Here is a 22925-nt window from a genome sequence, read left to right as displayed (position 1 = left end):
TCTCAAGAGGAATCTGGTGAACATGTTCCCCGACTCCCGTAGGGTGCAGGGGCGGGGACAACCTACCATGGATTCTACTGGTGGTCACAAGAGGAGCGTTGGAGAAGGCGTGCGGTTGACGGATGCCTTTCGGTCTTTTTTTAGTCCTCACCGCCCGGGCCTCTCAGCTGCCACATCGCATCGACAGCGTCTGCATCACATGGTGGACGATTACGTGAGGGCACAAAGTGACACAGAGGGCTTTTCATGTGACGAATCCGATCCACTGGCATACTGGGTCTTAAGATTAGACCACTGGCCAGAACTGGCCCAGTATGCCATGGAGTTGTTGGCCTGCCCTGCTTCCAGTGTCCTATCGGAACGGGCATTCAGCGCAGCAGGAGGATTCATCACAGACCATCGAACGAGACTCTCCACCGACTCAGTCGACCGTTTGACATTCATTAAGATGAATCAGTCGTGGATATCAAGCTTTGATGCACCTGATGCAGACCTTGTAGACTAGGCTATCGTTGTGATGTGGCAGTTGAGCCTCAGTTTAAGCCTGGACCATAGTGCCACCCTCAAACCCTTCACTCATTCTCTTTACGTTCACAGAACCTCATTTTGGTTATAACAAAAACTACAATGTTTGCGCACCTGTTCCACAGGTGCACACCTTTACAATTTTTGGGCCTCCTTCAACACCAGCTCTTTGGGGTTAAGGTGGGGAGGCTATGCTAAACAAAAACTACAATGTTTGCGCACCTGTTCCACAGGGGCACACCTTTACAATTTTTGGGCCTCCTTCAACACCAGCTCTTTGGGGTTAAGGTGGGGAGGCTATGCTAAAACAAAAACTACAATGTTTGTGCACCTGTTCCACAGGTGCACACCTTTACAATTTTTGGGCCTCCTTCAACACCAGCTCTTTGGGGTTAAGGTGGGGAGGCTATGCTAAAACAAAAACTACAATGTTTGCGCACCTGTTCCACAGGTGCACACCTTTACAATTTTTGGGCCTCCTTCAACACCAGCTCTTTGGGGTTAAGGTGGGGAGGCTATGCTAAAACAAAAACTACAATGTTTGCGCACCTGTTCCACAGGTGCACACCTTTACAATTTTTGGGCCTCCTTCAACACCAGCTCTTTGGGGTTAAGGTGGGGAGGCTATGCTAAAACAAAAACTACAATGTTTGCGCACCTGTTCCACAGGGGCACGCCTTTACAATTTTTGGGCCTCCTTCAACACCAGCTCTTTGGGGTTAAGGTGGGGAGGCTATGCTAAAACAAAAACTACAATGTTTGCGCACCTGTTCCACAGGTGCACACCTTTACAATTTTTGGGCCTCCTTCAACACCAGCTCTTTGGGGTTAAGGTGGGGAGGCTATGCTAAAACAAAAACTACAATGTTTGCGCACCTGTTCCACAGGGGCACACCTTTACAATTTTTGGGCCTCCTTCAACACCAGCTCTTTGGGGTTAAGGTGGGGAGGCTATGCTAAAACAAAAACTACAATGTTTGCGCACCTGTTCCACAGGTGCACACCTTTACAATTTTTGGGCCTCCTTCAACACCAGCTCTTTGGGGTTAAGGTGGGGAGGCTATGCTAAAACAAAAACTACAATGTTTGCGCACCTGTTCCACAGGTGCACACCTTTACAATTTTTGGGCCTCCTTCAACACCAGCTCTTTGGGGTTAAGGTGGGGAGGCTATGCTAAACAAAAACTACCATGTTTGCGAACCTGTTCCACAGGTGCACACCTTTACAATTTTTGGGCCTCCTTCAAAGCCAGCTCTTTGGGGTTATGGTGGGGAGGCTCCGCCAACACCAAAACTACCATGTTTGCGCACCTGTTCCACATGTGCACACCTTCATAATTTTTACGCCTTCTTCAACACCAGCTCTTTGGGCTTACAGTGGTATGGCTCCGCCAACACCCAAACAACAATTTTTGCGCACCTGTCACACAGATGCATATCATTGTAATTTTTTTCCTTACAAAGGCAATTATTGCCTTCATTACCAGCACTTTCATAGGGATATGGTGTCAAGGCATCGTCCGCACCACCAAATGCCCAATTTTTAAGCATCCTTTACTTCTATTCAAAGTCAAGAGACAACAGTATTCATCCAAAACATCTCTAATCTTGTTCACTGTGCACTACATTGTGGCCCCTACCCCTAACCCTAACCCTCAATGTATCCATGCATATATGTCTGTTTCTTGTGAGAATTCAAGTTAAAGTGCACCAAACACCATTTTACATGAAATAAAGTGCAATTACATACATCTTTGGACTTCTTGAAACATTTGGTAATAATAGCCCCATTGTGGAAATACACCCGTTAATTATATGCACATTTAAAGAGACAGCACCTTTTTCCAAAAAAAAACTCTAATCTTGTTCCCAGTGCACTGCATTATGTCCCCATCATACACATTGGCTGAGCCGTTGATTAGGAGCAAAAGAAAGGTGCGGTTAAGCAAAAAAGTCATTTTTGAAGGTTTGGTATGCTGTAATTCTGGTTCTGGACATGCTACAGAGCTGAAACTTCACAGATACACCTTTTAGACCCCCCAGACACTAAATCCAAAGAAATCCCTTTTTTTTTTTTTTTATTTTTTCAATAATTGGCTCTTTATCAAAAACGACAATTTTTAAGAACTTTTTTTGTGTGATTAATAGTCCCTGGGGCATGACCCAGAACCCTAGGCACTTTTTAGGGGCATTTATTGGGTTTTAGGGCTTAAAAATGGTGTTTTTTGATTCCAGAAGTTCGGGTCCCATTGATTTCAATGGGGTTCTGAAATCCGAACCGAACTTTCGGGAAGTTCGGGTGTTCTGGTCGAACCGAACTTTTCAAAAGTTCGATCATCCCTAGTGAAGACTGCGTGGAAGATGATGTGGAGGACAATGAGGTCCTCGACCCCACATGGAATGAACGTCATGCAGGTGACCTGAGTAGTTTGGAGGAATAGTCGCACAGAGCCACCAGCACAGCAGAAGAGGGAGCAGGGTGCAAAAGTGGAGTGGCCGTGCCCTAGACACTATGCCTGCTACTGCCCAATGCAGCAAGGGACCGAGCACACCAAAGCCAGCTCAAAGGAATTCCCTAGCGTGGCAGTTCTTCAGACAATGTGATGATGACAGGACACGAGTGGTTTGCATGCTGTGCAATCAGGGCTTGAAGCGAGGCATAAACCTTCTCAACCTGAGCACAACCTGTAAGACCAGGCATCTAAGTGCAAAGCAGTGGAGTAGACACCTCAAAAACCAAGAAAGGTCTCTGGCTCCTCCTGCTTCCTGTTCTGCTGCAGTCTCGGCCTCTTCATCCACCTCTGTAGTGAGACCGGCACCTGCCACCCTGTAAACAGAGGATCTGCCAGCAACACCACCACCTGGGTCACCAACAACCATCTCCACAATGTCCCGTGGAAGCGTTCAGCTTTCTATCTCCCAAACACTGCAGCGGAAGAGAAAGTTCCCCCCCCTACCCACCCGCAATCCCTGGCCCTGAATACCAGCATTTCAAAATTCCTGGCCTTTGAAATGCTGTCATTCCGTCTGGTGGAGACGCAGAGTTTTAAAAGCCTTATGCTGGTGACTGTCCCACAGTACGTCGTGCCCAGCCACCACTACTTTTCCAGGCAAGCCATCCCTTCCCTGCACAACCAAGTGGGTGACAAAATCAGGTGTGCACTGCGCAACGCCATCTGTGGCAAAGTCCACCTAACTATGGATACGTGGACCAGTAAGCACGGTCAGGGATGTTATATCTCCCTAACAGCACACTGGGTAAATGCAGTGGTGGCTGGGCCTGAGGCGGATAGCAGTTTGGCACATGTCCTTCCACCACCGAGGATTGCAGTGCGCTTCAGTTTGCCTGCTGTTCCTAACTCCTCCTACTCCGCTTTCTCATCCTCTACCGCCTCCTCATCCGGTCAGCGTAACACCTTCACCACCAAATTCAGCACAGCCAGGGGTAAACGACAGCAGGCGGTTTTAAAACTTGCCTGTTTGGGGGAAAAACCACACACCGCGCAGGGGTTGTGGAGGGGCATTCAACAGCAGACTGATGAGTGGTTGCTGCCAGTGAGCCTCAAGCCCGGCCTGGTGGTGTGTGATAATGGGCAAAATCTCGTAACAGCTCTGGGCCTAGCCGGTTTGACACACATCCCTTGCCTGACGCATGTGCTGAATTTGGTGGTGCCGAGGCTCCTTAGAAATTACCCTGATATGTCAGAGCTGCTGCAGGAAGTGCGGGCCGTCTGTGCGCACTTTCGGCATTCTCACCCTGCTGCTGCTCGCCTGTCAGCTTTGCAGCGTAACTTCAGCCTTCCCGCTCACCGCCTCATATGTGACGTGCCCACAAGGTGGAACTCCACCTTACACGTGCTGGCCAGACTGTGCGAGCAGCAGCAGGCCATAGTGGAGTTTCAGCTGCAGCACGCACACATGAGTCACTCTGCGGAATAGCACCACTTCACCACCAGTAACAGGGCCTCCCTGCGAGACCTGTGTGCCTTGTTGCGCTGTAACATATGCAGACTAGGCTGCAATTTAATATTTTTTCCCTAAATGGGTGTTTATTGAATAGCGGAATAGAACAACAGTATCCAAAGGGTGTATTTTACAGTAACATATGCAGACTAGGCCGCAATTTAAGATTTTTTCCCTAAATGGGTGTTTATTGAATAGCGCAATAGAACAACAGTATACAACGGGTGTATCTCACACGTACAGATACAGACTAGGCCGAAATTTCATATTTTTTCCCTAAATGGGTGTTTATTGAAAAGCGGAATACAACAGTATGCAATGGGTGGATCTCACTTTAACATTTGCAGACAGGGCCGCAATTAACTTTTTATCCCCTAAATGGGTTTTTATTGCAAAGCGGAATACAACAGTAAGCAATGGGTGTATCTCACTGTAACATATGCAGACAGGGCCCCAATTAACTTTTTATCCCCTAAATGGGTTTTTATTGCAAAGCGGAATACAGCAGTAAGCAATGGGTGTATCTCACTGTAACATATGCAGACAGGGCCCCAATTAACTTTTTATCCCCTAAATGGGTTTTTATTGCAAAGCGGAATACAACAGTATGCAATAGGTGTGTCTCACTGTAACATATGCAGACAGGGCCGCAATTAACTTTTTATCCCCTAAATGGGTTTTTATTGCAAAGCGGAATACAACAACAGTATGCAATGGGTGTATCGCACTGTAATGTATGAATGTAAATCTGAAAAATAATTGTCCCCTTAATTGGTGCTTGTTGAATAGCAGATTTGAAATGCAGTGTCTAAACGCTGTAAGTCACAGTAAAATTTGAAGGAAATTTTTTTTTTCTTTTTTAAATGCAGAAGACACATATGCACTCAGCTTGTAAGAAATGGCCGCTAACAGGTTGGATACTGTTGTTGTTCTATTCCGCTATTGAATAAAAAAAACCCATTTTGAATGAAAAACTGAAAAATATTTTTTTTTCCCTAAATATTGAAAAATAATTATTTCCCCCCTTACATTGGTGCTTTTTGAAGAGCAGGTTAGAAAAGCAGTGTCTGTCTAAACACTGTATGTCAAAGTAAAATATGAAGGAAAAATGTTTTTTTCTTTTTTAAATGCACGCCTAACAGGTTGGATACTGTGGTTGTTCTATTCCACTATTGAAAAAAAAAACCCATTTGAATGAAAAACTGAAAAATATTTTTTTCCCCTAAATACTGAAAAATAATTATTTTCCCCTTACATTGGTGCTTTTTAACCACTTGCCGACCGCTGCAAGTACATATACTGCGGCGGTCAGTCCCTCACAGGCAAAGTGACCTATGGGTACGTCCCTAGCCTGTGAGGCTCTGGGGAGCGAGCGCGTGCCGCTGGAGGCACGCTCCCGCTCGGTCACGGACCCCCCGCGCGTGTGCCCGGCTGACCCGATGACCGCCGGGCACTCGCGATCGTCCCTTAGAGCCATTTTCCCCTGTGTAAGAACAGTGATCATACAGTTCTACTATGTAGGACTGTTGATCACTGTTCCTAAACCTCAAGCCACAGCATATCACAGTTAGAATCACGCCCCTAGGGACACACACAACCCCTCCCTCTCAAATAAAGTTAACCCCTTCACTGCCAGTGTCATTTTACAGTAACAGTGCATATGTATAGCACTGATTACTTTGGTAATGTCACTGGTAACCCCAAAAGTGTCAAAAATGTCAGTCAAGGGTCTGATCTGTCTGCCACAATGTCGCAGTCCCGCAAAAAAAATCGCAGATCGCCGCCATTACGCGTTAAAAAAAACAACAAAAATGACAAAAATCTTTCCCTTAGTTAGTAAACGCAATAACTTTTGCGCAAACCAATCAAAATACGCTTTTTGCGATTTTTTTTTTACCAAAAATATGTAGCATAAAACAAATTGGCCTAAAATGTTAAAACATTTTGATTTTTGATTTTTTTTTTGGGAATTTCATATAAAAAAAATGTGAAAAATATTGTTATTTTTGCAAAATTGACGCTCTTTTTTTGTTTATAGCGCATGATCAAAAAATCGCACAGGTGATCAAATACCACCAAAAGAAAGCTCTGTTTGTGGGGAAAAAAGGACGTCAAATTCGTTTAGGTATATCGTCTCATGACCGCGCAATTGTCCGTTAAAATCACTCAGTGCCGAATCGCAAAATACCCCCTGGTCAGGAAGGGGGTAAAATCTTCCGGGGCTTAAGTGGTTAAAGAGCAGGTTAGAAAAGCAGTGTCTGTCTAAACACTGTATGTCAAAGTAAAATATGAAGGAAACATTTTTTTTTTTCTTTTTTAAATGCAGATTAAGCAGACACATATGCACTGAGCTTGCATTAAATGTGCAGCACCGCACGCCGCCCACCTAACAGGCTGATAAAAGTTTTTTTCTCTCCTTTATCCTCCTCACTGGGCTCAGGTCTGGGCATAAAGATCGTGCACTGCACCCCCACACAATACAATCAATGTAGATCACCGTCCGATTAAAGAAGTTTCTGCCTATTATTTCCCTCAAAGCAATCTCCAGCCTGACCCTACAGTAATCTCCTATCTCTCCCTCAGCAAAAGTATCAGGAACCTCTCCCTAGTATAGTTTGAGCAGAGTGACGTGCGGCGCTATGTGACTCCATCTTATATAGACTCTGGGTCACATGCTGCACTGGCCAATCACAGCCATGCCATTAGTAGGCATGGCTGTGATGGCTACTAGGGCACACTAGTTCAACGTTTGCTGATTGGCTGCCTTGCACCTGTTGAAACCGCGCCATTAAAACTGCTCCAAAACATCAAATAACATTACGGACAGTACCCGATCATACAGTGAAATGTTCGTGTCCGTGTCCAGGTACCGAATACCCAAAAGTCTTGTACGAACCGAAACAATACAGTCTGGGTTCCCTTAACCCTACCAATGACAACATATGATGACTGCCACATATTAGGACTGTAGAGAGGACTGTGTGTAACATGTACAAAGAAAATAGTCACATCACTTTTGCTAAATCCTGGTGTTAATGTTACTGTTGTCATGGTTGGTAATAGCTAAATGACATAAGGAAGCTTCAATAAATTTATTAAAGAAATGTTCTTAATATAATGTTCCCCATACTCCCCTCTTTTTTTTATTTCACCATAGCAAAACCAAACTTAAGAATCACCTCAAAAATAAAGGTGATAAAGGAAAGAAATAGAAATAACTTAAAATAAAAAAAAAAAATGTTAATAAAATAAAAAATGTACAGATTTAATACTGCCTCAACATGACATTTGCCCTACATAATGTGTAAGTCAGGCAAAAAAAAATGAACGTACAGAGAGAGGAATATTACCCCAATTCAGAGGCTTCTTCTTAAAACAAACATAAAACTCTGTGTTTTTCCTCTAAATATATTGCCAAGTCTGGGTCATATCTGCCTTATCCACTGATGTTTGTTTGTGTATTTTTCCTAAAATACAAAACTAAGAAACTATTTATAACACCTCACTCCTAATGTACTAAACTATTAGTGGATGCTTGGAACAGACTTCCAGCTGAGGTAATGAGTCAGTCAACAGTAAGTACATTCAAAAATGTAAAGACACACTCACATATCTATACTCTGACAAAAAAGGTTATACGTAGAAAAAAAAACTTGGTGAGTTTCTAAGTACTTGAAGTCTAGAACAACAACATGTAAACATATAACCTTCACACACACATTAACAGAACATGAGTCAATTTTAAGGAAAAACAAAACACAAAACATACTGAATCCATAATATAGTTACATAGTTACATAGTTAGTCAGGTTGAAAAAAGACACAAGTCCATCCAGTTCAACCCAAAAATATGCCATAAGGTGCAAAATATTGTATTATTATGTACTTTCTGAGTGTCAGAGTGAATGAAAACTTCACTCTGAGCCCCAGGGAAAGACACAAATTCCTACAGTTTCTGCAAGATATGGTGATTGAGATCTCATATCTGTGCACAGGTTATTGAAAATGTAGAAACTTTTTGGTTCCAGTACTAAGCTCATTACAAACAGAAAAAGAGTAAAAGCATGCGCGTTAATGTGATCACATTTCTTATTGATGGCCATTAACCTCCCTGGCGGTATGATTCTGTCAGGAATTCTGTACCAAAAGCGGTACAATTTTTTTCATGGAAATTTGGCGTTATGTATTATAGGCCTACAATTCTTAGTAATTACTGACTTAAACCTGACCAAAACAAGACTCTAGTAGACATCCCAGATGTGATAAATTTGAAACACAAACGCATGAATTATAATTGAATCAATAATATAATTTTATTATATAATATATAATATATATAATAAAATTATATTATTGATTAGATTATAATTCATGCGTTATATATTATATATAGATATATGTGTGTGTGTGTGTGTGTATATATATATATATATATATATATATATATATATATATATATAAAACGCATGAATTATAATCGAATTAATAATAATTTTTATATATATATATATATATATATATATATATATATATATATATATATATATATATATGTGTGTGTGTATATATATATATATATATATATATATATATATGCATATATATATATATATATATATATATATATATATATATATATATATATATATGCATATATATAGTATAAAATGTGTTTGTGCTTTGTGCAACGTTTTTTTTTTTTTTTTTAATTTCCCTCCCTAGTTCCGCTCCCATGCAGCATTGCTGCTGCAGGGAACGGGACTAGGAAGTCCTCCTACCGACAGACGAGCGGCGGAGATCTCGGCTGGTGGTCACAGCAATGAGAGCTCATCGCTGGATCGCCAGGATAAGGTAAGACACTCCGCTGCGCTGTCTGCATAGCTCTGCCCATTCACCCCGAGCGTGACTCGGGGATACCGATAATAGCAGGAAATTCCTACCCCGAGTCACGCTCGGGTTTACCGCTAGCGTGGTTAAACAATGGTGAAAAAACAAAGATTGTGTGCAAGAAACTGCACCAAACCCCTCCTGGACTATGAAGACAGACCAAAATTGTAAAATGACTAGTTTTATTGAATTGTATAAATATATAGAAAAAAATAACAACATTACATCCATAAGAAAAAAAGGTACAAATAAAAACGAATACCCATTATACCGCAGAAGTATGGCCCATGTGTGGCCGCCCGTAATATGCCATCAGTGCCATCATACTGTGGAGTCCTTCTTCAGAGGTGAAGAAGTGGGTACTGTTATTTTCTGGAACATAAATATGCCTTGTTAGTAACACAATTATAATTATCTTAGATAGAAATATACTTAATTTTAAAATATAATAAGTGCATTGTCATCCATACGTAATGTTTTGGCTGTATTTGTTTAACTCTGTATTCTATATAGACACTCCTAGTCTGCTGTTTTACCAGATCAAACTGAAAGAAAGAAAAACTAAAACAAAAAAAAAAATGAAACAGGAGTACCAAGCCTATTAAACTTTACCTCTGTTGTGCGTGTGTATTTATGCGAACATCTATATACATACACCTGCTTTATATGTAAATACACTTTCAGGAACTCACTAAGCTTGAAAAATATAAACTTATAGACAAAAGTTCTTACTCTATCCTTTTTCTTTAACATACAAAGAAAGCAAACAATACAAGATGCTTACGTTTACATTGGTATATGGTCACTGACACTTCCACTTCTTCTGATTTAGTGAAAATAACACACTCAGACCATAGACCACTGAAATACACCTTATATGTGGTATTTCATCAGCTGTTTCACTATTCCTGTTTGGGTGGTCCCCAATGGGTAAGTTACTCCCTCCTTATCTTTCCAATTCAAGGATTCAATAAAAATGTTTTTAAAAGTTTGGAATTCCTTTACAAACTCATCTCGTTCCAGTTGTTGAATTTCATACTGTAAAGACTAATTCTTGGCGTTAATAGTTGAGGAAGGGATGCCTGATCTAGTCTTTTCATATTTAGTACTCTTAGGCCATGTTCCCCGGTGTGGTGAGTCCACTTATACGGTATAGAGAGAAATAGCAGCACTCCAACTTGAAGGTGAAAAATATAAAATCTGTTTTATTCGTATCCAAAAGATAAAATCAATTCAAAGTGTATCCATAATATAGTCAGAGACAAGGGATGAACGCATAGTAGTTGACGCATTTCAGGAATAAACGTCCGCTTAGTCGTAACCATGCACATGCATGAAGAGATATTGCTTAAATAGTGGCTAACACTTCCTGAGCTTATCCTTGATCATCGTTAATTGAGCACACAGCTGCAAGTCATCCACACCCAGTTCACAAATGGAAACAGCCCAGCAAAATTTAATGTATGGAGACACCACCCACAGCAAGGCAATTGCAATGGGTATGAAAAATAGAAGACAGAATAAAAGAAATAAAAAGCAATAATAACAAAGATAATGTCGAAAAAGAAAAAAGAAAAAAAAAAAAGAAAAAGACAAAGCAAAAGCTAAAGCTAAAGAAAATAAAAATAAAAATGTAGAGCAAAATAAGAAATAGGGAGCCATATCCGTAAAATGCATGTGAGTTGCTGGGATCATCTCTCCTAGTACAAACTATAAAACCTCTTTAAAGGAAAAAGAAAGAGAGAGAAGTCCCTCGATTTAGATAATATGAAATACATACATGCACCGCCGAAATGGCAATAAAGGAAAACATGCATCTAAGTCTCATGATATCGATGCATATGAAGCATGCCTCCTTAAAGTAACCATATATAAAGTTATACAGAAAAAATGCTATGAAAAAATGGATAAATGAAACAACCCTGGAAAATATGTAATAAAATAAAATAAACACTACTAGGAAATGAAAAATCATAATCAATTCATGTATATAATAAATAGCCGATATCATCACAGCTATGTGCTCCATAAACGATAGTGATCGTACAATATAGTAATAAAACACCCTTGGGTATTATATACCCTAATTCTGTTACAACAAAGATACACCTTATTATAACAACATGCATTTATATTATCACATCACAGAACAGTCTGCATGTGGTATAAATATATACACAAACAAATTAAACAATGTATCAAAGTGTATACATACATGTTAAAAAACATACAGATATTGCATAGGCACAATAACCCTAGCATTCCAGAGTGAACCAAATATAAAAAAAAAAGGATTCAAACAAATAAGTATAATAATATAAACAAATAATTATAATAGCATGTAATGAATCAATAAAGGAAGCACAAAAAAAAACAAAGGAAAATAGAAAAAACGCAGGAAAACAAACAAAAGAAAAAAAAAAGAGGGGGAGAAAGGAAAAACAAAACCAGAGAGAAAGAAAAAAAAGGAAGGGAAAATGGAAAAAAAAAAAGGAAATAGAAAAAATGCAGGAAAACAAACAAAAGAAAAAAATAAATAAATAAATAAATAAATAAAAAAAAAGAGGGGGAGAAAGGAAAAACAAAACAAGAGAGAAAGAAAAGAAAGGAAGGGAAAACTGAAAAAAAAAAAAAAAAAAGGAGAGCAAAAACAAAAACAGAGATAGATAGCGATCGTTCAAAGAAACCATGAATGGATATATAATGTGGAAACAGGGAAACAGTGTTAACAACCAATGAAGTTGTATGATAAATCTAACCTCCTTATGGCATATTTACCCCATGCATCCACATATATTCTCCTCTCATAAATCCAGAGAATAGAGCAAAAATGAGCTCCCCATACCACCAACAACAAGAAAGGAGGGGATATAGCAAAAACAACAGGAAACAGATTGCACCATATATGCATCCACCCGATATGGTATGTAAAAACCCATATTACTACACCAGGTGGAAAAAAGGACCCAACACGGAAGCCATCCAGAGGATGTCCGTGTTAGTATATAGAAGTAAATAATCCCATACAATAATATTGGTACTAAAGCTTATAGTGAATGCCCTCCTCCAAGCAGCTAGTTATCTCAATATCCATGCCCAATAAAAATTAAATAATAGATGTGGACATAGTGGACCCCAAGAGTATAGCTAATTGGGTTTTGAATCAACAGGTTCTTGCACACACATTGATAGACATATAAATAGACATATCAACGACAGGGATCTCTCGATCCATACACTGACCAATGTATCAACGATATGGATCTTATGATCCCATATAAAGGATGCCTAAGGGTCCACAAAAAAAACTCCACTTATAAGTCAGGCCTCATAGTTACATAGTTAGTCAGCTTGAAAAAAGACACAAGTCCAAGAATTCCTTCCTGATCCCAGAGAGGCAATCTGATATTCCCTGGATCAACTTTACCTATAAATATTAGTACCCATTTATATTATGTACACCCAGGAAAGAATCCAGGCCTTTTTAAAGCAATCTAGAGAGCTAGCCAGAACCACCTCTGAAGTGAGTTTATTATACATTTTCACAGCTCTTACGGTGAAGAAACCTTTCCATATTTGATGACTAAATCTGTTTTACTCTAGACGTAAAGAGAGCCCCCTTGTCCTCTGTGTTGACCTTAAAGTGAATAATTCAACACCAAGTTTACTATATGGACCCCTTATGTATTTATACATGTTGATCATATCCCCCCTTAATCTTCTCTTCTCAAGAGAGAATAAATTCAGTTCCTCTAATCTTTTCTCATAGCTAAGCTCCTCCATGCCTCTTATCAGTTTGGTTGCCCTTGTCTGTACTTTCTCCAGTTCCCTGATATCCTTTTTAAGAACTGGTGCCCAAAACTGAACTGCATATTCCAGATGAGGTCTTACTAATGATTTGTACAGGGGCAAAATTATATCTCTCTCTCGGGAGTCCATGCTTCTGTTAATACAAGAAAGGACTTTGCTTGGTTTAGAAACTGCAGCTTGGCATTGCGTGCTATTATTAAGCTTAGGATCTACTAGAACACCCAGATCCTTCTCTGCTATGGATTCCCCCAGTTATACTCCACCTAGTATGTATGATGCATGCATATTCTTAGCCCCCAAGTGCATAAATTTACATTTGTCAACATTAAACCTCATTTGCCACATAGTTGCCCAATGAAACAGTGCATTGAGGTCAGCTTATAAGATGGAGACATCCTGTAAGGAAGTTATTCCACTGCAAAGCTTGGTGTCACCTGCAAAGACTGAAATGGTACTTTTAATCTCAGACCCTATATCATTTATAAAGATATTAAAAAGTAAGGGTCCCAACACTGAACCTTGGGGTACACCACTGATAACCTTAGACCATTCAGAGAGTAAGAATCATTAACCACTAATCTCTGAATTCTATCTTTTAGCCAATTTTCTATCCATTTACAAACTGATATTTCCAAGCCTGTAGACTTTACCATAAAAATAAATCAGTTTTGTTTGACAACTTCTGTCTTTCATGAATCCATGCTGTCTGTTGCTTAAAATATTTTTTTTCAGCAAAAAGTCCTCTATGTGGCCTTTTACTAAATGCTCCAGTATCTTCCCGACTATAGAAGTTAAACTAACAGGTCTATAGGTAATTGGCAAAAACTTTGATCCTTTTTTAAATATAGGCACCACATTGGCCCTATGCCAATCCAGTGGTACTATTTCAGTCCTTAAAGAGTCCCTAAAAATTAGAAACAAAGGCTTTGAAATTACAGCGCTCAATTCTTTTAGGATGCGTGGGTGGATGCCATCTGCTCCAGGTGCTTTATCCACCCTTATTCTGTATAAATATTTCTGGACCATATCACTTTTGAGCCATTGTGGATCATTTGGGGCTGTGTCAATACCATCCTCATTATGGTCATAAGCTCCCCCATGCTCCTTGCTGCATGCTGTATACACAGAGCTGAATAAAGTATTTAATAAATTTACCTTCTCTTTGTCCCCAGTCACCCACTCCTGATTATTTTGTAAAGGGCCTACATGCTCAAACCTTACCTTTTTACTATTAATATATTTGGCCTCTTGGTTCTATATTGATTTTTGTTTCACTATCTTTTCACCAGGATACAAACAAAATTGGGCAATATGGGCAAATAATCCACATATGTAACATTGAACATATTCAATGTCTAAAAGCGGATTAGCAACTTTTTTTGGCTGCGTACCAGATATTGGAGCACTTTCAAAAGAGCTCCCACCTTTTAATGAGTTTTTCAAACCAGCACATACTCAATATGGGGATAATTTCCTGTTAGTTGCATAACAATCTATGGCATGCAGAGATTGCACTAATTGCTCCTGGCTGGAAGGTGCAGACAATTGTTTACATTTACTCTCTTCCTCCGTCCGAATCTGTGCCAGCTGGTCAACCTCTCCATGCCCTTTTTTGTTGTCTATTGTTGTTTGCTAGTGGCTCACATTAGAAATTGTTATAGCAACTTTTAAACTATTAATGTTACTTTTGGCTATTTCCATATCCTGCTTAAGGGACTTACATAGTTAGTGAGGTTGAAAAAAGACATCAGTCCATCCAGTTCAACCTATGATGTGCGTGTGTGTTTGCTTTTAACCGTACATTGTATACCCCTGTATGTTGTGGTTTCTAAGGTGCCCATCCAATAGTCTTTTGAAACTATCAATGCTTCCTGCTGATACGACTGCTTGTGGAAGAGAATTCCACATCCTTACCGCTCTTACAGTAAAGAACCCCTTACGCATTTTAAGGTTAAACCGCCTTTCCTCTAGTTTTAGTGAGTGGCCACGTGTCTTATTGTATTCCCTTACTCTGAATAGATTGTTCCTTATGCTAGGGTCGCCAGTACAGTATTTGTACATTGAGATCATATCCCCCCTCAATCGTCTCTTCTCCAGAGAGAATAGGTTCAGTGCTTGTAGTCTTTCCTCATAGCTGATGTCCTCCATTCCCCTAATTATTTTTGTTGCCCTTCTCTGGACTCTTTCCAATTCCAGCACATCCTTCCTGAGGACCGGTGCCCAGAACTGGACAGCATACTCCAGATGTGGCCGGACCAGAGTCTTGTAGAGCCGGAGAATAATCTCTTTATTTCTGGAGTGAATCCCCTTTTTTATACATCCCAGTATTCTGTTGGCTTTGCTTGCAGCGGCTTGGCATTGCATGCCACTACCAAGCCTGTTGTCTACCAGTACCCCCAAGTCTTTTTCCATCCTAGACTCACCCAGAGGTTCCCCCCCTAGGGAGTAGCTTGCTTTCTGGTTTCCGGCCCCCAAGTGCATTACTTTACATTTTTAAACATTAAACCTCATCTGCGATGTAATTGCCCACCCCGTTATTTTGTTCAGGTCCGCTTGTAAGGTTTCCACATCCTGCATAGAAGATATTGGCAAGCTTAGTTTAGTATCATCCGCAAATACTGAGATTGTACTAGATATCCCCTCCTCTAGATCATTTATGAATAAATTAAACAGGATTGGTCCCAGGACAGAACCCTGGGGGACCCCACTTTCCACACCCACCCAATCCGGGTACTCCCCATTAATCATCACCCTCTGAACTCTCCCCTGGAGCCAGTTCTCTATCCAGGTACTCACCTTATGGTCCATACCTACCCTCCTTAGTTTGTACAGTAAGCGTTTGTGGGGAACGGTGTCAAAGGCCTTTGCAAAGTCCAGATACACCACATCCACAGGCTTTCTTTTATCTAGGTGGCAGCTCACTTCATCGTAGAAGGTTAATAGATTGGTTTGGCAAGAACGATTTTTCATAAATCCATGCTGATTACTACTAATAATACAGTTTTCATTACTAAAGTCTTGTATGTGGTCCCTTAACATCCCCTCCAAAATCTTGCAGACTACAGATGTTAGGCTGACCGGCCTATAGTTACCCGGGATACACCTCGGCCCCTTTTTAAATATTGGTACCACGTTGCCTTTTTTCCAATCAGCTGGCACCATACCCTTCTGTAAACTATCCTTAAAGATCAAGAATAATGGTCTGGCAATCACCTGGCTGAGCTCTTTAAGAACCCTCGGGTGCAAGCCATCCGGTCCCGTGATTTATTTATGTTAAGTTTCTCTAGTTTCGTTTTAAGTCTATCTTCTGTTAGCCATGGCGGCACTTCCTGAGGTGTATTATTTAGTTTGGTCTTACAAGCTAGGTTCGTGTAGCCCCCTGATTCTTTTGTGAAGACTGAAGAGAAGAAATTATTTAACACTTCCGCCTTTTCTCTGTCCTCAGTGGCCATATTTCCTTTGTCATCTTTTATGGGGCCAATGTGTTCTGGCCTCGCTTTCTTACTGTTTATATACTTAAAGAACTTCTTGGGGTTCTTTTTACTCTCCTCCGCTATATGTTTCTCGTGTTCTATTTTAGCCGCCCTGATTTCGTTTTTACATTTCTTATTACACTTTTTGTAATGCTTAAGTGCTGCCAATGACCCCTCAGTCTGGTATTTTTTGAAGGCCTTTTCTTTAGCACTAATATGCATTTTTATGTTGGAGTTTAGCCACCCAAGGTTTAATTTTACTCTTTTAAATTTATTTCCCTTTGGAATGCACTGGTCAATCCCCTTGTTAAGTATGCTCTTGAAGCACTCCCATTTTTCCTCTGTGTTCTTTGTTCCCAGGGTTCTATCCCAATTGATATTTTCTAGCAGCGAGCGCAGTTTTGGGAAATTGTCTCTTTTGAAATTCAGCGTCCTTATATTACCCCTCTGCTTCCTATAACTGTAATTAATACTGAAACCTATTGACCTATGGTCACTGTTTCCTAAGTTGCATACAACAAAAGGAATGACCGCACTTCCGATAAGTTTCAAAAAAGGAGTGTCTTTATTCCACATCAATCGGCAAATACAGATACACACTGTGAGTGCAGGACAATCGGTGGACGCGTTTCACGACTGGATGTGTCGCTTATTCATCACCAAGTTCACTCTGGATGTGCATCGGCCATATATACACCCCATACATACAGCTGGCAACAATTGGAGTTATCAAGCTAGTTGTTCCTCCCCTTGGTCAGCTGTTGGGAATCTATAGCTAGATTGCACAGACAGAGTGATCCCAACAAATCCAAACTTCAAAACACTTGTGCAAAAAACATTTTACATATATAAATGTCAATCAAAAATGAATATCCATAGTGGTAAGTGCTCAAGTAAAGAAAAATAGGAAAACATCAATAATAAAAACATATTCAGTGTATGTGATACGTTTATCATATATATAATAAAAAGAGAATATATGTGTATATGAAGTATGAATAAAAAGAATATGTATTAAAGACCTTGTGAATGACCATAAAATAAAAGTAAATTAAAAAGGTATATAGTGATAATAGTATGTTGTTGTAAATAATAATAATGATGATAATGTGACGTGTCACAAGAAAATTCTTGATGTCTAAAGAAGCCGTTTAACCGGCCAAGAAGAAACATATGTAGTGTATTAAAGAACGGAGCAATATAATTATAAAATATATAAAAAATATATAAAAAATATAGAAAGCTCCAATCAGTGATTTCTACCCAACAATCATAGATAGAACAATGCAGTGATATATCTTCGATGAAAAATTATATATAAATTGCCGCTTCGATATCTATAGGATACATTTTCTATAAAACATTTACAAATAGTGAAACACTAATAAAACTTGTATAAGAAAAAATCACATGTGTGTGAATCATATATAGAAAATTATTATTTCCATATATCAATGGATATACATGATTCACAATAAAGAGTATGACATGTATAAAATATAATACGATGCATAGTGACATAGTTTATATTCTTCTTTGGTTGTGTAAACAGCGATAAATAACAATCAATGTAGACACATTGTAGCAACCTGTTGCTGTTTTGAAGAATGTTGCAAATGTCAGTGTGCATCTCCTTTTTCATAGGCAAAATTTCTCATCTGGTGTTAAAACCACAAAACCTCTATTTGGAAGAAAGTTTTACAAAAAAGACGACCAAAAAGAGGGGGAGGGGGGATTGTAGGGGAAAAGAAAAAACGAAATACAAAACAAGGAAAATCGGGTATAGATAGCTATATGTGAGTAGGCTAGATTGGCTAAAATTAGCTCTCCATTTTAATTAATCAGCCATGTTTATAGGAGACCCGATATGTTAAAATCGGCCAGTCTATGGGTAAATGTGGGAGTTTATCTCATCTAAATTGGTCTAAGCACTCCAAAATATTTTGATTATTGTGTTATTTAGTTTTTATTACTATTATAATCTATTTTGTCGCTATGAATGCTGACCTCATCCACAAATCCCAGAGGCAGGGGAAGGAAGATTTGGGAACGAACCTCCAATGTAGTATAATAATTATGCATTATAATACTAAAGATCTATGTCAAAACAGATCTATGTCTATACAGATGACTCCAGCACTCTAGATAGAATATATCTGATATTCCATTGCTTACATGTGCACATCATGTGCAAGCATATAGAGTCCGGAGCTCTATCTGTAATTCTCACAGATCTTGAGAAAAACTTTTTTGGTGCCTTTTAAGCTCATATATGTATACATTCAGACTAAAATGAAAAATGGTCTCAAATGTTTATTACAGGGAAAATATTCCTTTATATATTTTTACTGGATGTTTTATGAGTTTTATCAAAGTAGGGAAATATTTATGATCATTTTTCTGGATCAATATTATACTAGTATGAATACCAGTATAACTAATAGATATTAGGTATAAAAATGTGTCACGTCCCACTCAAAGTTCATACCTTCAGGTAATCTTGTATGGAGTTTAAATATCCAGAAAACTTCGCGTTTGCAAAGTATCTGAAAAATATCTCCTCCTCTTTTGGGTTTTGAGATTTTTTCAATGACCTGAACCATGACCAGGGAAATATCTCCTTCATGTAGGCCATTAAAGTGACGAGCGACATTGGTTGATTTGAAGCAACGAATGTCGCTTAGATGTTCTCTAAATCTATCTTTGAGTCTCCTAATTGTTCTGCCCACATATTGGGCCGAACACTTTTTGCAGGTGATTAGATATATAATATAATCAGAATTGCAGTTGAAAAACTTGTCTATTTTATAGATCCTGCCACTAATGGTGGATTGAAAATGGGGACTTTTTAGAATATGGGGACAGGTGACACAATCCTGTGCCCCACATCTGTAGTTTCCTCTACAGTGCAACCATGTTAGCGATGGGGGGGCCCTTTTAGTTTGATACATACTAGGGGACAATACATTTCCCAAAGTAGCCGCCCTTTTTCGCCACAATATTTAAACCCTTTCCCAGAATATCATTACATGCATGGTCTAGATATAAAATGGGTAGATGTTTATTAATTATAGATTTTATGTGGTTAAATTCTAGGCTGTATGGTAATGCCAATGTGACTGAAAATGTAGATTTATCTTTTTTATGTTTCCTTTTTTTTCTAATGTTTCTGTCACTAGAGGGACTCTTTGTCGTTTGTACAACATTAGGGTCAAATTCCTGGTTTATGGGAGCAGTATGGTTAGGTGCAGCGAGTTGTAAAAGGTCAGTGCGATTTCTCTCAAGGGCCAATCGATAGGCTCTGTCCAACATCCACCTAGGATAGCCTCTCTGGAGAAAGCGCTGGTATAGGGAATGTGATTCCTCTTTAAAGGTGTCATTGTCGCTGCAAATCCTTTTAAGCCTCAAAAATTGCCCCACAGGGATTCCTTTTATTGTGTGGAGAGGATGTCCCGACTTTGCATGCAATAGGCTGTTACCTGCCTGGGGCTTTCTATATAGGGAGGAAACGACTCTATCTCCTGCATGACTCAAAGTAATGTCCAGAAATACAATTTTATCTAGACTGGAAACTCCCGTAAAGGAGAGGTTCAAATCATTGTTGTTCAAAAACATCATAAATGATTCAAAATCAATAGATTTATGACTAATGAATAGTAGATCGTCAATATAGCGACGGTATAAAAAAAAAACACTGTTTCCTAAGTTGCCCCGTATTTCTATATCCGTGAGCAGGTCTGTATTGTTGGTAATCAGTAGGTCAAGTACCGCATTGTTTCTCGTCGGTGCATTCACCATCTGACCCATGAAATTATCCTGCAAAACATTTAGGAACTGCCTAGCCTTGGCTGAGTGTGCGGTTCCTGCTGCCCAGTCTATATCTGGATAATTAAAGTCCCCCATTATAATGACATTTCCCATCCTTGCTGCCAATTCTATCAGTAAAATGAGGTCCGCCTCCCCCTCCTCCCTCTGGTTGGGGGGGCCTATAGCATACGCCCAATATTACCTTCCCCACCGTGCCTTCCCTTTGAAGCTCTACCCATAGGGATTCTGCCTCGTCCTTAGCTCCATTATTAATATCATCCCTCATATTTACCTGTACACTGTTCTTAATATACAGACATACCCCTCCCCCTTTTTTACCTTCTCTATCTCTGCGATAAAGGGAATACCCCTGAATGGTCACCATCCAATCATGAGAGCTGTCGAACCAAGTCTCTGTTATCCCCACAAAATCTAAGTCCTCCTCAAACATCAGCAGCTCCAGCTCTCCCATCTTGTTGGCCAGGCTTCTGGCATTGGTAAACAAACCTCTTAATTTTGACCGGTTACATATATCCTCATTTGATGTTTTTAGGCTGCTCTCTTGATTTTTCTCCATACCCACCCTGGGTATAGGAGCTCCGAACACCATACCGCTAATGCCCCCATTTCTGCCCTCTGAAACTTGCTTTCCACTGGCTAATTCTACATCTGTACCCTCCCCCCCATCACCTAGTTTAAAAGCCCCTCTAACTTTTTGGCCATCTTCTCACCCAGTACGGCTGCACCCTCCCCATTTAGGTGCAATCCGTCCCTACCAAAGAGCCGGTGGCCGACTGAGAAGTCGGCCCAGTTCTCCAGGAACCCAAAACCCTCCTTACTACACCAGCTCCTCAGCCACTTGTTAACTTCCCTAATCTCCCGCTGCCTCTCTGGTGTGGCTCAAGGTACAGGTAGTATTTCGGAAAATACTACCTTGGAGGTCCTACTCCTCAACTTAGCGCCTAAGACCCTGAAATCGTTTAGGACTCTCCATCTTCCTCTACCTATGTCATTGGTACCCACGTGTACCATGACAGCTGGGTCTTCCCCAGCCCCACCCAATAATCTGTCCACCTGATCCGTGATGTGCCGAACCCGAGCGCCCGGCAAACAACAGACTGTTCGGCGCACACGGTCTTTGTCACAGATTACACTGTCTGTCCTTCTAATAATTGAGTCCCCTACCACCAGCACCTGTCTTTCCTTTCCCTTTCTCCCGGCCTCACTGGAGGAGTTCTTCCCCTGGCAGCTAGGGGCGTCGCTCTGCTCCAGCAATGCTGGTCCCTGACTGGTTTCCCCAACATCACACAACGGGGCGTATCTATTGGGGTGCTCCAGCCCTGGATCAGCCTCCTTGCCTTGTCCCCTTCTACCCCTCCTAACTGTCACCCCTCTACTCTGCTCTGACGCCTGCACCTCCGACTTATCTTGCAACATTAAATGCTCATAATTCTTAGCCAGCCAGCAGGCAGAAATAATTAGTGCAGCCTTACCCTCAGGTTTGCAGTATTTTTTCTCTGTTAGCTTTACATTTATATACTCTTGTGCCTGGTGCCATGGGCTTTTAGATTCCTTCAATACTCTTATCATTGCCTCACTATCTTTAGTTTTAGCAATCTTGGCCATCAATTTCTCCATGATGCACAAAAAGTTCAACATACGTCTACCAATAGAATAGGCACAGGAGTAGAGACACAAAAAAATAAGATTACAATAGTATCTTCACTGACTAGTCTGAGTCTACACCCCCAAAAAAAAAAATGATAAAGGAGACGCTCTGAACAATAGATGTTGAGATACAGTAAGTACAGTAAACACACAACAAACAATAGTGGAAGGGAGCCTCGGGGCAAACAGTAAAATTAGTAAACACTGGCAGTGTTATGCCAATACCTACCCCAACAAATTCAACTTCTAAATTTAGCAGTATGTTCAGCTTTAAAAAAAAAATAGTCTAAAACTGATAAGAAGTAAAGTATGCTCAAATGCGACTTAATTTAAAAATAATAATTCAGTTATACAGTTAAAATAATCTTTATCTGATTCACTGACCAGACCTCAACAGTTACATACCTTAGAACATTTTATCCTTTCACTGAAAGAACACTTATCTACTTTAAAGTTACTGCTATAAATGTCTGCTTTGACCAAAAAGGGGAATATTACAACTTGTACATTCCTCAAAATCAAGAAAACTCTCTGTGACTCTTAATAGCACATTCCTACACTAATATAATGCCTTTAGTGGAAACCGAATCTAAATATCAACCAAAACCCGTTGAACCTTTTCAAGAAAACAAGCATGTCACGTTTTTTGTGTCTTTAAATTGAAAACTTTTTTAACAAAACAACAAAGTCCACACCACTCTTTCAGTGTCTTTCCAATAAAACATATATGTACTCACCATAAAGCAAACTCAAACAATATTTAGAGAGAAATTAAGCTTGGCAAGCACAACA

This window comes from Pelophylax lessonae (assembly GCF_965119305.1).
Source record: "Pelophylax lessonae genome assembly, chromosome: 6".
Lineage (NCBI taxonomy): Eukaryota > Metazoa > Chordata > Amphibia > Anura > Ranidae > Pelophylax > Pelophylax lessonae.
The sequence above is the reverse complement of the archived record's forward strand: the minus strand, read 5'-3'. Positions refer to the sequence as shown.